Source organism: Chroicocephalus ridibundus, chromosome 2 (genome assembly GCF_963924245.1).
Source record: "Chroicocephalus ridibundus chromosome 2, bChrRid1.1, whole genome shotgun sequence".
Lineage (NCBI taxonomy): Eukaryota > Metazoa > Chordata > Aves > Charadriiformes > Laridae > Chroicocephalus > Chroicocephalus ridibundus.
Window position 1 is genome coordinate 42,444,132 of NC_086285.1, and position 13,443 is coordinate 42,457,574.

Sequence of the window (13,443 nt, forward strand, 5' to 3'; positions counted from 1 at the left end):
CTTGCCATCCATCTCAAGTGCTTTTTTGCTGGACACTGGTCTTGCAGGGCAACTCCTGGAAGCCCCTGAACATCCCCATGCTGTTTTCTTGAGAGACACAGATTTCAGCACTGCAAAGGAAGCCTGAAAATGCCACAGCCCATGCACTGGGGTCTGTGGTACCGGGATTATTTCTTCACACCGAGTAAACAAGTTGTTGTTATGCAGCAGATCGGTTCCTCGCTCCAGAGCTGGTCCTGGGGAGCCCGAGCAGCCCACAGCACTGCTCACTCAGCGCAGACCCACCAGAGGCTTGGGCAAGACTTCCTCCCTCGGGCGCCTCAACTGAAGCGCTCAAAGGGATTTAAGTTACGGGACAGCATGGATTTCATGCTTTCCCTTAGGCTCTTTACATGGAGCTTCTGCCTTTGAAGGTGGGCCCTATTCCCACGGGCAACAGTGGGAACAAACCCTTGAAGTGCCGGCACGGCGCTCCCCAGGGACACCAAGCCTGGTGTGGGGAAGGAGCTCCCACCGACGCCAGGCAGAGGGAGGTCAGGGAGCTCAACGTCCATCTGAAGGCTCCCAGCGCCTCAGGTGGAAGGGGAGCAGGGGCAGGGGCTGGCAGTCAGCCGGCAAATGCCTGTGGCAACCACCGTGAAGCAACAGCCTTAAATAGGTTTCCCACCTGGGAGAGGTCAAGAAGCGAATTTGGATCCAGGCTCTAGGTCTCGCTTTTCTTCCTGAGGGGAATGAAAGACTTGGAGTAGAAACGAAAACTGCAAAGGAATATGAGAACAGAGATAACATCTGCATGAGGATACCTTCTCCAACAGGTAGTAGACCGTGAAATACAACGTTTGGCAATCCAGGAAGTCTGTTTCTGCTTGAACTCTTTTGTATTGCTATTACCCAATCCTTCTGTAAATGTTTTAATTAAGAATGTATTTTTCATATTTAAATATCTTTCCCTCCGAGCCTGTATTTAAAGATAGTTTGATTCACTTACTTTTCAGCCTAATTTCACTAAGATAGCTTCCTTTCAATACTTTCCTCTTGAGAGGTGGTAAGGGCACAATTCAGATGCCTATTGGAGCTACTGGGTCTTCACTTTCTGAGACAATTTTGTACATTCACAGTGCTGCAGTGATGAAGCACTTTTGACAGCACCAGAAAGTATCTCAGAGGTTTTCCCTGTTCAAAAATGTAAAGTATGCTGTGTCATTATGCACTTAGGATGATTCAGGCAAATGTGGCTTTTAAAAGACAATGTCTGTGAAGGTGCCAGACAGGAACTCCTAGCTGTAGGTCATAGAGGCAACTTTCAAGTAAGATTAAATAAATATTTACACCAATCCTTTTAAGATCTCTAAATCTGTACTTTCAATTGCTTAATCCTGGATATATCTTGGAAAAATACTGGAATTGTATTTCCTACAGTGTGCTTTTCTAGACTTTCAAGTCCAATTGCCCCTCAGTTAGAAAACCGTCTTGTTGATTCAGGTGTCTCCGAGCGGTCCAAGTCACACGTACAAAGTACATCCTGAGTTCTTGTCTTTAAATAGTAATGCCCAGTGGATGTGCTTTTTGGTAACTTGCTATAAAATGGCCTCTCTTCTTCACTTGAAAAAAGCATCTTCCAGCTCTGACACTACTTTGTCCAGAAGAAAATCTGATATATGGCTTTATAATTGAAAACAAAAAAAACCCACAACAATTTGGAGTTTTGTTCATATTTGGAACCTGTAAACAGTTAGACTGATAGGAATTTCTAGAAAGACTCATACGAACCTGTAGGTAGTAACCAAGATAATCTTTGTTTAAAGCATCCTCCAGAAAGCAACTCGTAAATGGACTACTGATTGAGAATTCCTCTAAACTGCTTCAGTTTGGGAAATTTAGCTGCAGGCCACATCTGGTTTTCTAAATAGGTTTTCTAAATCTTTTACTTTGTAACAGCTGTTGATTACATAAATACTAATTGCACCACTGAACAATAGTTGTCTCTATTGAACTGCTCGGTAGATAATGAAAATAGACTGCAGATATCAGAAAGCCCATCTTCAAGTTCCTCTATTCTGCTAGGCATCTCCATTCAAAAGGTTTATCCTTTACTGACATTAATGTACTCTTTTTATGATAATAAGTGAAAATGACTTCACAATTACTTCAAAAGCAGTAATTATGTTTTAGAAACAATGCCTAATTTCTACTTAGATTTGTTTACCTTTGTCTGGAGCCATTTTCATTAAGGAAATGGCGCTGTCAGGCTGCGGGCAGACCTCTGAAATAAAATGAGAAGGCTCATTTCTGTTACTATCAGCTGCCATTTCACTTCCAAGTATTTCACCATCTCCAGCAGCATTTTGTGGAAGTTCTTCAAGGAAAAAAGGTAGAATTTAATGAATAACAACATTTTTAGGACAGCAAACAATTCCTAGTGCATTGGGCTCCTTCGCTTTTCCAATCAGAAAAATAAGTGTACTGTATAGAATTTTCAAATATAAATACAGGTTAAGAAAAGGTACTTACAAGAAAAGATACTTACCCAGAACATCGGTTTATGGAATCGTAGAACAGTTTATGTTGGAAGGGACCTTTAAAAATCATCTAATCCAACCCCTTGCCATGGGCAAGGACATCTTTCAAACTGGAAAAGCCTTTTATGGATTGAGAATGGGAACTGTGGTCACACTATGTATCCATTTATGCATATCAACTCCTTGGAAGATTCTGTATTTTTCATTTCTTCAGCTCAAAATTTCTGGATTTGTCTGCATAGCTTTTACAGTGGTGTAAGTCTTTTTATTTAATGTATTTAACTTATTCTTGATTTGCACTGAAAAAGCTGGGATTCACTTTCCTTCTATCAAATAAGTTGCTGTGGGAGCACATTTCATTATCCAGTGTGAAGATGCCTTTTTGAGATATGAGATGATAACATAAAGAGTCACGACTCTTAGGCTTCAGATGAGAAATGATGAGCAAATTAGGTAATAAGAGCCTCTGAGTTCATAATGTCACAGAAGCCAAACGAGCATTTTAGTTTCTCTTCACTTCGCCCACCCCCTTTCTGTCCCCCGATCATTCTTCTTAGCTCCTACAAACATCTACCGACCTCCTTCCAAACAAACCTCCAAAAGCCCCCCAAGGCTCCACAAGCTTGGGGGAAAAAAGGACCTTACAGGGTCTTAAGGAACGAGTACTCAACACAGTATTGGCTTTATGGTACTGTACAATTAGCTTCATTCTAACACCCTAGTGGTTCGGCATATCTCTCCGTACTATAGCACTAACGTCTTTACATGTCCCCTTGCAAACAGCTGCCTCTAAAATTATCTAGCTATTTAATTATTCAATTAGACTAAGCTTCCCAGTGTTTCCAGCCAAATAGCATCTGGTCTAACCAAATTAATACTTTTCCCTGTAAACTTTGCCTCATTTATGGCTAACATATTTTGCATTTGGCCAACTGGAAATTAGTGGTTTCTAACAGTGCTGATAAGGTCTTTTAGCCATTAGTCAGCCATTTGCTTGACACGAATACACTGACTAGAATTAAGTGAATGGTGTTTGATTGCTTTCCTTTTGGCTATCCAAAGGCAGTCCCAGTTACCCACTCCTTTTATTTTCCCGAAGTGTACTTACCAAGAAAAAATAATTTCTGATCACTTTTCTCTTACTTCTGGTATTAGTGGTACTGACAAATTGTTACCAAATTTTGCTCGTTTCTAGATTGCTTAAAACATTTGTATTTCTTTGTTACTGTATTAGCTAATCTTCAAGCTACCTCCTCTGTATTATTTGGTGCTTTGGTAATGAATCTTCCCAAGAAGTCAATAGTTCTAGCTCAAGTGACTCTGTTGTAAGTGGATTAGTGTTTTTCTCTATGAAGATGATGCTACATCACGCATGGATTAGATTATTGCAGGTAGGTGTATTCATATGGCAAAAGAGGTGTTACAGTGACCGGAGTCAGTGGAGGATTAAAAGATATAACCGCAGCTCAGGTTTGATCTCACTTTACTAAGTCAGGTGGCTAGAGTTACGTCGTATAGTTATGTTAAATTAAAGGAATGGGGGCTGTGATTCTGGGAACGTTCTGGACACTTCTCATCAGAGCGTGAAACTGATGCTACATGCTGCTGTCCACCATGTGCTGCTGGAGGTCCAAGTAAAGTGCTTTTAAGTCAGAAACTTGCTTTTCCCATCTAAGCAAGAAGTTGGATCTGAAATGTCCTATGCAATGTTAATTAGTTGTTTTGGTTGCTTCCCTGATGAAAGTCTTTGAATAAGTGGAATGATAACATTTCTATTGGATGTTTGTAAGATAAATTGATAATACAGTTCTTGGTAGAAAGTCATTTAAAAACTTCTACTAATTTCAGTAACAGGACCGACTTCAATGGCTTTGTCAGGTCAAATGATTAGACTCACCTTATTTGGTTTTGTCAACTCATTTTTGCTGATGCCATTGATCACGTAGGGAATGACCAGGGAATGGCAGAAGGGCCACCATGCACGGGTGACTCATGGCAAGCTTTTGTTGATGCAGGCAGCAGTATATCCTCCAGAAATTCAGCTAAGGTACCCAGGCAACTAAGCTAAGCTAACTCAGGTAACCACAATGATGGTGGGAACCATCGGGGTAGCTCAGCTTGGCCAGGACTTTTTTCTTTTTTTTTTTTTTTTTTACTTTTTATGTTTCATCTTTAAATGATATACTTTAGCATATTCACAGCTGAAACAGCACATACACAATAACAGCAAACAAGCATGAGTTAATTTAATATGATACAACATATGTCTCATTAAGATAAAATGCATATGCTCTAAATCATCATAGCCATGTTAATTGTATCACTGTCTTCTTGACGTACACATTTATTCTAAAATGCTTCCAGTTATTCACCAGTTTAGTGTAAATAAGTAAGTAGAAGACGAATTAACATTTTGGTCTATTTATGGGAGAATTCCAAAGAAGAAAAAGTACACGGGGGTTATTAGATAGCTCAGACTCAGTCTCTTCTACTACAAACATAATTTATTATTAATACTTTAACATATACTGGTCTAAATTCAGATAAAATCTAGAATGCCAAAAGGGATATCCTAATCCCATGGCACCGTTACAAAAATACATATACCAATTTGTAACATTGATATTGTTAGTAATACAATAGTAATATGTATAACGTTAGTGTATATATAGTGAGAAGAGAGGGAAACAGAAGTCAATAAAATACATATTAGCACTTAACTTTTCGGAATTCCTCCACTGAGTGCGTATCTTTAAATCATCCATCGGTTCACTAGACCTCTCGCTTTCTCCATTACACAGCAGTAATAAAACACGCAGCCAGAAGCAAGCAAACACAAAATTCCCAGAACCTTCAACTCAAAGCATGCCCCACCCCCCGGCACACATATGCACATAAAGTTACACGCACACACTACACGGCGTGACTGAAGTAAGGCTTCAGTAACTAAATGGCCAAAAGGCTTGTATTATTTCTTCCCCCTACCCCTCGGTAATTGTTGAACAGGATATTAATTGTAAAAACTTTTTTCTTTGTAGTTTTTTAAAAATACTTTTCTAAGTTATTTTAAATTTAAAAAAAAAATAAAGATATGTGGCTGTCCGCTAATTATTCCCCATTTTACCTAGTGATTAAGTGGCTCAAAGTAGAACAGTGGTATAATGAGACAAAAATGTCTCTGATGGGTACAGTGGGTCTCGACGATGGTGATACCTGACGTGACAGAAAGCAACTCACCCATAGGTAAAGCAAAATACCCTAGTGTAGAGCTGTTGTTGTAATACCTGTCCCAACCCGAGAGATGAATATTGACCATATAATGAACACACGCAGAAACCTGGATGCTGGTGGAGCAGAGTGTAACACAATGACGGACAGGAACATTAGCAATCTGTTTCCCTCTCTTCTCATTATATATACACGTATGCACACTGGCGCTGTATGAGGAAAAAACCAGCTCTGCTGTTCTACCTTTTCTTTCAAAAGAATAGGAGAACAGGTATGAGAGCATCGTGCCTCAGGGCTGCGTGTCAGCAGGATTCTCCACTTCACTCGCATCTTCCAATGAATCATCTTTCAGATCTTTGCATGCTAAAGGCCACACAGAATGGTCATTTCTACACTTCCCTCAGGTTTCCATCACTTTTCTAGAGGTAAGTACCTCACCCAGCATCTGGAAGTCTGTGAAATTAGTCTGTGGGAAATTGCTTTTCTGCAATCCTTCTACCCAACAATAATTTGTTCCATAGGTATTAGAGTGAAATAATCTAAGGGGCATGGAACACTCGAGTTGAAAGCTCTTAGCATGGTTTTGGCTGGGATAAAGTTGGATGTCTTATTAGCAGCTGGTTTAGTGCTGTGTTTTGGATTTGGGGTGAGAATGCTGTTGGTAAAACATTGACGTTTTCGGTTGTTGCTAGGCAGTCAAGGCCTTTTCTGCTCTTCATGCCGCCCCGCCAGCGAGTAGGCTGGGGGTGCACAAAAACTAGGGAGGAGACACAGCTGGGACAACTGACCCCAACTGATGAAAGGGATATTGAATGCCATGTGACATCATGCTCAGTGCATAAATCTGTGGGAAGAAGAAGGAAAGGGGATATTCGGAGTGATGGTGTTTGTCTTCCCAAGTAACCATTACACCTGATGGAGCCCTGCTTCCCTGGAGATGGCTGAGCGCCTGCCTGCCAATGCGAAGCAGTAAATTAATTCCTTGTTTTGCTTTCCTTACGCGCACGGCTTTTGCTTTACTTATTACAGTCTTTAACTCAACCCACGAATTCTCCTTATTTTTCCTGATTCTTTTCCCCATCCCGCTGAGCGGGGCGGTAGAAGTGAGCGAGCGGCTGCGTGGTCCTAGTTGCAGGCTGGGGTTAAACCACGACGGCTCTCCAATGAAATTCTGATTTTAGTGGCTTGTAGTGGTACCTAGTGCCAGATTCGTATTATCTGAGCTGCAGGCATTAGACGAGCAATCACAACAATTGTCACTTGGTGGAGCCAGAATACTCTGCAAATGGAATATGCCTTATGAGTGGCTTGTGAAAAAGGTCTCAAAGTCAGGATTTTTAAATAGCACATTGGAGAAAGCAAGTCAGGGGACTTAAATCTTTTGAGAAATCTGAATTTTTACAATTTCGCTTTTAGTTACTCTGGCATAGGAGAAGTAAAGGTCTTGCCAGCTGAGGGAACAGCTGTTACCTTTTGTTGGAATAGGACAGAAGTGCAGTAGAGGTGCATTTGGTAATTAATGTGCAAATGTGTGAGATGTAACCAAAAGCTCTCACTTTCTGGTTTTGCACAGTTCAAAGAAGTTCAGACTGGTGATGGTATGGTTTTTAAAAATAGCTGCCATTTTTTCCATCTCTCTCTTGAATTCTCTTAATACAAGTGAGAAAGGACCTAATGTATTTACAGTGTAAAACACAGACCATCCTAAGAGGAAAAAATGAGAGGGTGCCAAACTATAAACACCTTCTCTATACTGTGTTGAGATTAGCAACTCGTTCCCCACAGTATGTTTCTTTCCTTTCCTGTCTATATGTATGGGACGTTTTAATTAAAGAAGTGTTATTAGTAAAAGCTCCTAAGTCTGTGTTATATTTATTGTAATTGCTGTAACAGAGCTCAGGGAACTTGCATCACTCCCTGCCATCTTGATCCTCAATGATCAGGAGTTATTATTGAGAGTATATGTGCCATCTGGCATTTTATTTCTAGCAACATACAGCTAGACCACAGCTCTACTTTTGAGGACAGATCCTGACTGGCATCTAAACAAAGTCTTACCAGTTCTTTCCATATATTTTTTAGGCCTGTCACATTGGGAACAATTGGCTCCAGCCTACTATTTTTCTTCAAAGTATATTGTAAAGAAGGAGAAGAGAGCTCTTTTTTTGGTCAGTGACACCACATGCTGGAACAGGCTGGTTGTCTGCAGTCTCTCAATGGCTATATCTTAAAAGCAAGGCAGAGGATAGGAGAGAAGCCAGACCAGTGGGAGACTGCAGTACTAAAGTGACTCTGCCCACCTGGAAGGACATCTCCTTCCACGACACACTGGATCAGATGACGGTTGTGCTTTTCGTGTTCTTGAGATACTGGCAACCCTGGCACAGGGTTTGGCTGGAACAGGTTCTATCCTACCACACAGAAAGGTGAGAAAGAACAGGAACTGCTGGTGTTACAGCCTTGAAGATTTAAAGTTTAAGTACGAAAGCATATTAAGGAGATTATTAAGTTCTACCTAAGATTTCCTAGATAGTTAATTTACTCAATTATTTCTGCATAAATCCCACTCTTTCAAGTTGGATGAGCACATCATCATAAAAGCAAATCATACGTGAGGAACAACTTAATTTATTACTATGGGTAGCAATGGGACTTTTATGAATAATTGAAACCCACAGTATTACCCCTCCCAAGGAAAGCAAATAGAAGAAGTGAAAGTTATACCTGCCTGTAAAGAACACACCACGCTTTATAGAAAAGCAGAATGAAGTTAGCGATAAAAATCAACACAGATCAAATGGGACTAAGTGAAATAAAAAAGACAGCATGGTCTTTCTTAATGCTAGAAGACAGAGTAGGGGTGGGATGAAAATGGATCATTGGTTTTGCATGCCATTTCTGATGGAAAGAGTCCCTGTGATGACACGGGCCAGGTAGGAATTAGTATTTTCAACTATCAAGTTGATGGTTTTCCTCTCTCTCATGAGTGGCTGGAGCTGAGGAGAGGGTTGGGGGATCTATGCCCAGCATGGGAAGAACAGCCCCACAATTGGATGGAGTCAGTGGTGTCAGGCCATGCAGAGTATTGAGCTCGGCATTCAGGTCAGGTGGGGTCACCAAAGAACAGGAGAGCTCAGGAATGCTTGTGTCCCCCAGCCTTCAACTTTACTTTGAAAGTCTTCTAAAACCCAGGAAGGAATGAAGTGTGGCCACCGCTCCTTTCCCTAACCCTCCCGCAACTCCTGACCATACTAGTCGTCTTGAGCAAGTGGGCCAAGTGCAAAGCTTGTTGGCCCCAGGAGGAGGATGAAGGTGTTCCTCTGAGTCAACTGTGCCTCCAGGCTGTGAAAAAACTGATCAGGAGCCTCTGCTCATGGAAACATGAGCCCTCACCCTGACCGGTGGCCAGCCTCCTGCTGAGCAGCAAGGTGGGCACTGACCTGGGGCTGAAGGAAGACCTCACTGCTGACCACCACAAACACCATCCCTCAACTTAGCTCTGAGGGCTGTCCAGAGAGGAGGCAGTATTTGAGGCCTGTTCTCATTTCTGGAGGGTCTGCCTGGTACTTGGAAGAAAGTAAATGGACATTTTCTTGCCTTTATGGCATGGCTTCACCATCCCTTTTCAAACTTTAAAGGCCGCACAAAGCTTAGTATTCAATGGAGTTCCTCAGCCCATGAAATCTTAAGCACTTATCCCAGGGTTTTTTTGTAGTCCCAGAATTTTAGATTTCCCCCTCCCGAAGGGCAAAACATGCTTTTTAGCTGGACTGCCTCCTCTTTTTCTTTTTTTAAAATTGATCTCATGTCCTCTTTTCTGAACATTTCTCCTTATTGCCCTCAAGTCAATATTTATCATTTTCCAATCAGCGAATCCTCTCTAAACTGAACATTCAGGATTCCTGTGGTGTAGGAGTTTCCTGTTTTTCACCTTAAGCTCTCCAGTACTTTTTGCTACTGGTTTGGGCAAAGATCCTCTATTTAAACTACAATCTCCCTAGCAAAACTTGTGAAATCAAACGACTGTGGAGAGGAGGCAGAAGGATAAATCAAAGTAGGTAATTTCTAAATCCTGTTTATCATATAGTCTGGCACGCTCCTTGTCCTGGGGTTTGCTGGAGTTTAGATTAGTTGGTTTGTTTTTTTTTTTTTCTTTCTGTGACTTTTGCAGTTTTGGCAAAAAGTACTTTTGGGAAAGAAGGTAGTTGAAAGAAAAGCTTTGAGTTGCCCTCTCTCCTACAGTTATTTTATCAGGAATGTCAGAGGTGCTTTCTAGCAGCCCATGGTGTGGGTGCTACGTGTCCCCATCCTCCTGCACAGGCTGGGGTCATGGGGGCTTAGAGCTCCTTTGAGAGTTTCTGTCGTTGTGCAGAGGCCAGATGATAAGGACCGAGAAAGGCAGGCCGGACAGGGAGGTAGTTACCAACAAGCTTCATAATATCCTCTGGTCATATTTCCAAAACCATTTTTTGCTTTGTTTCAGCTGAAGGTGTTTGTCTCCCAGTTTTCATGCCCATGCTACAGTCCCAGGATAAACCGCAACATTTTATCTGAAGAAGAATGCCTGAGTTGCAGAATTAAGTTGCTGGAAAGAAGAATGTTTTTATAAAACATCTAATTTAGCTGGAAAACCAGCTTTCTCTCTAACCCAGTTTGAAACATGAGCTTCCAACCCGCCCGATGTGCAGTCACAGATGAAGTTCCAAAGGAAACAATTACCTGAATTCCTCAGTGCTCTTCTCTGCCTGGACTCTTCACAAGGACAAGCTCAGCCTGTCTGTGGCGCCCAGCTACAAAAGCGAGAAACTGACATTTCTATCGTGAATATGATACGGTTTTCAGGCAGCCAAAATTCCTACCCATGCCCACACCATCTGCGTGCTGCAAGAACCATGGGCGGGTTCAAAAAAATCCATGCAGAATCAAACTAAAATCACCCCGGCCCTTATAGATGCTCTGCCAGCAATCTTGGTGCATCAAGACTCGTAGCCAGGCTGGGTTTCTCAGCAGAGATATTTTAGATGCTAAGTGGCTCCCTACATCTACTTATTGGTGCTCCTGTCACAAAAGCTACCACGTAACTGCCTAGGCGTGAAATCAACATTCCCAGCACGATGAACCATCCTTTCCATGTGGGAAGACTCCCAACATTTTAAACAACTGAGGTGCAAACACTTTTTGCCCAGCTTTACAGCCGGCAGGGTCTCACCTGGCACCCAGCATCCTGAGCGGGCATTATAGGCCACCAAATCAGGGCTCATAAAACCCACTTTATTCTGTTTCTGTTGGAGCTTTGTTTGTAACTGTGCGTGGGGCTGGTGGGAACACGCCATTTCAAACCAGGGTTAGCTAGAAAGTTGGCTTTCCAACCAAATCAGACCCGGTTGCTTTGGGTTTCGCTCCCTTACGCAGGCACCGTGCAGACGGGGTGGGTGGTGCGGAGTGCTGTGACTCAAAGCAGCAGCAGTCTCTGCTCAGGTGCACGTCGTGGCAGGGAAGACCTCATGAATCACCAGCAGGGATCACAAGCAGCCTCCAGTTGCTGCCGTTTCCTTTGTTTTTCCAGCATGTGTCATTTTCATTCTTCTCTAGCTCTTTTTCTTAAAGGTGGTGTTGTATATGCTTGACTTTTCATGCTATTTGAGCATCTTTGTATGTAAAACTTCTGTTTATAAAACATTCTGAGATGTTTCTCCTCATTGCCTTTTTTTTTCGCCTCCAGGAATTATCATCTTTGAAATACCACAGTAGGGCCGGATTCATGTCTTCGCAACGCTCTGCGAGTGTCCGACTGCCTCAGTGGCTCTACTGATGGCAATGGGACTCTCTGGGGAGGCCAGGATGAGGGGCTTGGAGGCAGGAGCCATGCAGCAAGGTGCAACACAAGCACCCCTGGGGCCTGCACCCGCCGTCTGGGTGAAGCAGACTTCACCACGCACAGGCATACAAGCATCACTTCTTCACCAACACTTGAGACAGCTCTCCTCCCAGTCCACAGAGCTGTATAATTTGATATGCTTTGAGGTGAATGATGCCAACGTTGTAACACTGTTCTTCCCTGCTAGCACTTCAGAAACCCATTTTGTGGGTGCAAATAACCACCTCAACCAGGCCGAGATCTGTCTCTCTTCCTTAGGCTTTCGCTGGTTTCATTCAGTCAGCACGGCCAAGCAGAGGTGACCGTGGAAAAGACACGTTCTTGTTTTAATTTAGCTTAAACTGGTACCCAGTTCATGAATGTAAGCTGGCTCGAACCACAGGCAGAATCTCCACACAGCTGTTCGCACCCGTTCAACGAAGTTTAACCCATACACAAGATGCAACAGGTTCAACTTTGCCAAAGACAAGTTCTTGCTGTGATGGGTGAGCCCAGCTCCAGGGGTGGAGGTTCAACAAGGCTGGGCCTTTAAACCTTTCCTTGTCTTTGCTGCGCTTTGTAAAACCGGTGAAAAAGGCCAAAATCCTCTCATTGATCGTTAGGTAAACATATCACTTCTCAATGGTGTTAAGCCCACTTTAAGAAAAAAATTAAAATGACATTTTACTCAGAAAGATCGCCACTGACACAAACAATGGGGATGGCTGACTCATACGCAAGTAAGATATTTTTCTACAGCCACCTGATTTCTGAGCAGTTTTTAGGCCTGAACCCAACCCCATCATCATCAGTTAGGTGACCTCTTTAAACTAGACAAGCCTTAAGCTATCATTTATCTCTTTGTTTACGCGTTGCAGGCTGTAGTTTTCATCTGTTAGTTACCGTATTTGCACTTAAAAATCATTAAAATACTGATGCTGCAATGCAGAAGCAGAAGGATACATTTCTGGTTAGATAAGGCATTTTACGCAGAGACATACACAGAGGAGGGAAATGGAGATTTTTTTTTTTTTTTTCCAACCTCTTCTTTCAAGAAGGGGAATTAAGAAAACAGTTTCAAGTCTTGGGTCTTATTATTAATCGTCAGTTACTCTGCATTATACAAAAATTATTCCCGGCACCCTCCGTCCAGTGGGCCTGAAGTGACAGAGGAAAAAAAAAAATGGGAAAATTCAATACAAACCACTCAGTACCCATTTCAGGGACGTGATGGAAGCTCAGAGGGAAGGCAACAAGCAGATTTCTTAATACAATTTCTAAAATTAGGGCCAGGCAAACTAAAGCTCAGAATATGCTCTTGTGTTCAGTGCTAGACTACTTCAAACCTGGTCCAAGAATAATGCGGTCCTGAGCCATCCCACAGCTTGCAACAGCAGAGAAGAGCGAGGTTTTCATGACTGATCCTTTAACTCATGCAATAGGAAAAAATCTGCTCCCTTTCACAAAGCATGTAAGTTTTTTGCAGTACTTTTAGAGTGACAGCAGTTTCCATTCTATGGAGACCGCTGGCATCCACCCAGAATAGTCCTCCTTCTTAGAAGACCTTGGCACCTGGTCCAAGGGCAGGAGCTACTACTGCATGCTGGAAAAGAAAATGCCCGGGAGCCAGCGTGTGCCTATGTGTGACATGTGGGAGCGAAGGCCAAATAGTGCAGACAAGTGTTCCCTCTTACCGCTCAGCCTCTCTGCTTAAAATACACATCGCACAGGAGAGCTTCATCTGCACCAGACGCAAATCGTCAACAGCTGAGAGGGGCTCACTTGACTTTGCAGAAATCAAACATCTTGACTCGGAGGAAGTCAAACATCTCCTAGGTC

General features: G+C 42.5%; 1 long non-coding RNA gene across 1 annotated transcript; it reads right to left on the reverse strand.

Annotated features, from left to right (window-relative positions):
* Window positions 1-635: 635 nt before the first annotated feature.
* LOC134510618 (uncharacterized) lies at window positions 636-5,311 on the reverse strand. Its single transcript, XR_010069673.1, has 3 exons — window positions 5,241-5,311; window positions 2,207-2,263; window positions 636-758 (listed from the first exon to the last, which is right to left on the reverse strand). It is a non-coding gene; the product is annotated as an uncharacterized LOC134510618 (long non-coding RNA).
* Window positions 5,312-13,443: the final 8,132 nt, after the last annotated feature.